Raw genomic sequence first — 3965 nt, 5'->3', positions numbered from 1 at the left:
TTAATGTGACCGTGACCACAATTCAAAACCATGGTGGTCAACTAACTTTCTTAGTTAATGTGCCATGTTTTGTTTTCTTATATTTGAAATCAGAGGGGGCAATAATTAACACATCCACATCCGCATGTCTTTGCACGCACACAACTCTACACATGCACACACCACATCATGCTATTGCACACACACCACTACGTGCACCTACATGACTAAATATCCTATTATGATTCCTAGACATGACATCTTAATTAGCATATCAAGAATAAAGGCAATAAGAACATGACATGCAAGTTTTGAGCTAAAAGATCTATATCATAATTTTTTCCAACTATTTTTACTTTTCTTTAGGAACAAAAGATCAACTTAAAAGTTTTAGAATTTTATATAAGTCGTTTTTAATTGTTTCAAGAGAAAATGTAAATTCATATGTAACTTTATGTTTTAACCTTTTATATTTTTGTTATTTAAAAAAAATGCCTTTTTAACTCAAATTATTTATGTAGTATGATAAACAAAATATTTACAACATCTATACATTTTTAATAAAAATATTCATATTATGAATTATTAACATATCACTTAGGCTTAACTTTTGTAAATGAACTCCAGCAAAAAAAATAATAATTATACATGATATTCAAACCTTTCATTTTCATAATTTATAAAAAAATCTCATTATTATATAATCCCAATAAAAATATTTAAAAAACAAATTGCACTGATGCCAACAACATGCTTTAAAACAGTAGAGTTTCGATCAATTACTTCTTTGGAACAATTGGCTTTTGGGTTTTGAAAAAGTGGAACAATTGGTGACAAGTAAAAGAAAATAAGGTGAAGGAGAACTTCCAAGGAGAGAAGATAATGTAAAGATTAAAGAAATTAGGTATAAAATTACAAGACTTCTATGATTGTAGAAGGTTAGGGAACCCTTGTATGTACCTCCCAATCCCATTAACAGTTTTCTTCTTTTGTGGCTAAAAAAAACTGTGAGAAAACTATAAATTCATGCTGCCATTGCCGAAAAAATGCATAGAGTGAGATAAATAGTGAACTTATTACAAGCTAGTGACACTCCTAAGTTATTCTATCACAAGAACATAAAAGAGCTAGACCATTATAGGCTAACAAAAATAGAAAATGATGGGTTTATGAAAAGGCAAGAAGATGATGGCATGTGAAAGAAATTTATAATTTTTTTTAAAAATATTCATGTTATTAATATTTTTCTCCTAATTTTTTGTCAATACATTCTTTCTCTTATTTTAATTAAGGGTATTCTAGTATAAAAGTAATTAATGCAAGAAACATAGATTAGGTCTTATAAAAAGGAACAACCACAATTTTAAATTTGGGTCTTGTAAATAGGAACAAAGGAAGTAGTTAATTTATAAAAAAGCATGGGTGTTCATATAATAAACATACTCCCTCTAGTCTCAAATATAAGGATAAAACAATTTTTTCTTGGTCAAGTATAAGAAGATTTCAACTAACTCTACCTTATTTAATATCATTAGCTCTAACATACCCTTCATTTAATTGATGTTCTAGTTTCAATAACTATTCCTTATCCTTGATACCAAGTTCTAATGAAGGGTAAGTTGGAAATTATTACCTTTTAATTGAAATTGATGCAATTAAATGTGATTAACTAAGTTTCTTAGTTAGGTTGTCATGTTTTATTTTCTTATATTTGAGATCAAAAGGAGTAATAATTAGTACATCGACACACACATCTCTACACACCATATCACGCACCTACATTACTAATTACCTTATTATGATTCCTAGATATGGCATGTCAAATATAAAACACATCAATTGTAAAACCAAGATCATCTTGTAATTACATTTGCTCAAAGGCATCAATGATTAATGAAGCATCCGTAATTTGAATTGCAGTACTTCACACTTGGTAGAAAAAACACTTGCTATTAAGACTCATCAAATGCACAACTAACATAATATTGTGTAATACTCTACAATAATTGTACAATTTTGTGTCTATACTACATATGAAATAAGGAACAGACTCTATCTCCCAAAATGGCAAAATGGAACTTACACGAAAAATGTCCTCAACCAATTGAATGTTGCATAAGCTTCATTCATTGAAATAAGCACAACAAAATAAATATAATTCACTTTGTTAACCAGGATCTTTATTTATTTATTTATATTTCTGCCTCAAAGAAGGGGGTAAGAGATTCAAATTAATTTGTCTCAGTAGGTTTACAAGGATCCTAGGCAGTGCCTACGATTCCTCAGAACAATGTAGTAGGGAAAGGGAAAGGAATCCATGCACTTGCATAATTTTGGCTCTCCACCCTCATAATACTTTTCTCTTGTATCATTAGGAGTTTCATCTTCATTCTCATCAAAACTTTCTTGCCCACTACTTCATTGTTTGGTCTACTGGGTCCCATTTCAGAATTAAGTTCCTCGTCTTCACCATCAATATCATCATCTTCTCCAGAGTCTTCACTAAGGCTCATTTGGTCAGCCTAAAAATCCTATTCCATCTCAACCCTATATTATTGCTACTTGGCAATTCATTGGAGTCATCTTGCTTTTCATTTTGTTGAACCATTGATACAAGGACATAGATAAGATATATGAGAAGAATATTACCAAATCAGCAAAATATATAAGCTAAAAAGCTAACGTGTTCCTGTGTTCACAACAGTTGATCTTTATTAGCAATCTGATCACTTACATCCTTTAATCCAACACCCTTTCCCATGTCTGTCCCACTTGTATCTCCAGATGTATTGAGGCTTCTATCTTCCTCCTGGTTTTCAGGAGATATTTCAAAACCTTTTGAAAATAAAGAAGCTAAAATATTTGCAATCACATGAATTGTTACTAATACATGCAAATTCACATGTACAATTAGATCATCCAACATGTCTATTAGAGAATATGTCAATTACATGATATACAGGTTCATGGGGAGGGGGGAATGAGCTTTTACACAGAATGAGAAGAGTATTGAGCTTATTGATTTGTGCATGGCTAAGAAATTTTTCATGAGTTCATCACCAAAGTTTAGTAATTGATCCATGAACATATTTAGATTTCTAAAATGGGCTCCTACATACGAATAACTATTGTCAATTTAGTTGTCTAGCAAGAAAGAGTACCAAGTATAAAGATAACCCACAAAGAACATAACTTACCCTAAAAGAAATTGCTTTGAAAAGATTCTCACATAATATGTCCAAGTTAAGATTTGTAACAAATGACTCAAATAGCGATTCTTTGGTCTTTAACAAGTTCCTAAAGCTTGATTTGAGCAGTTGATTACTACACTCTTTGGTTTTGAATTTCATTCCACTAGAGTGTGATCCCTCTCTATCTTAGACACATTGCTCAATCCATTATCACAATCTTAGTTTACGTGGATGACATCATAATTACATGCAGTTCCTTTGCTGAGTTCTTTGATCTGATCTTAGGCCTAAATGATAATTTTCCCCTCAAATTCCCATCTACTCTGCTCCACTACTTCCATGGCATTGAAGGGATCAAAACATGTGAATGTTTCTTTCTCTGCCCACATATATAAAAATTTGAGTAAGGTAAATATAGGTGATGTTAAATTCATGTCTACCCCTAGTAGCCTTATAATAAAACTTTCCTCTATAGGAGTAATTTGTCCAAGACCTAATTATTGATTTGTTAGGATCATGACTCATGAGTATATATACTTACTAACTTGTAGGACCCTATGAGTTTTGGGCATTGGGGTGACAACAATTGGTGATGGTCTAATGGCTATGGTAGTAGAGATAAGGGTTACAAAGACAATGATATAGTGGTAGAGGTGAAAAGAGGTGGCATTGACAATGATAGTTAATAATAGTGATAGTAATGAGAGGAAAAGTGGTGGTAGACGATAGTAGTAACAGCGATGGAGATAATGATAATGGTGAATGAAACACCTAAAAAAAGTAAACAAGAAAAGT

Source organism: Glycine max, chromosome 2, assembly GCF_000004515.6.
Source record: "Glycine max cultivar Williams 82 chromosome 2, Glycine_max_v4.0, whole genome shotgun sequence".
Taxonomy (NCBI): Eukaryota; Viridiplantae; Streptophyta; class Magnoliopsida; order Fabales; family Fabaceae; genus Glycine; species Glycine max.
The sequence above is the reverse complement of the archived record's forward strand: the minus strand, read 5'-3'. Positions refer to the sequence as shown.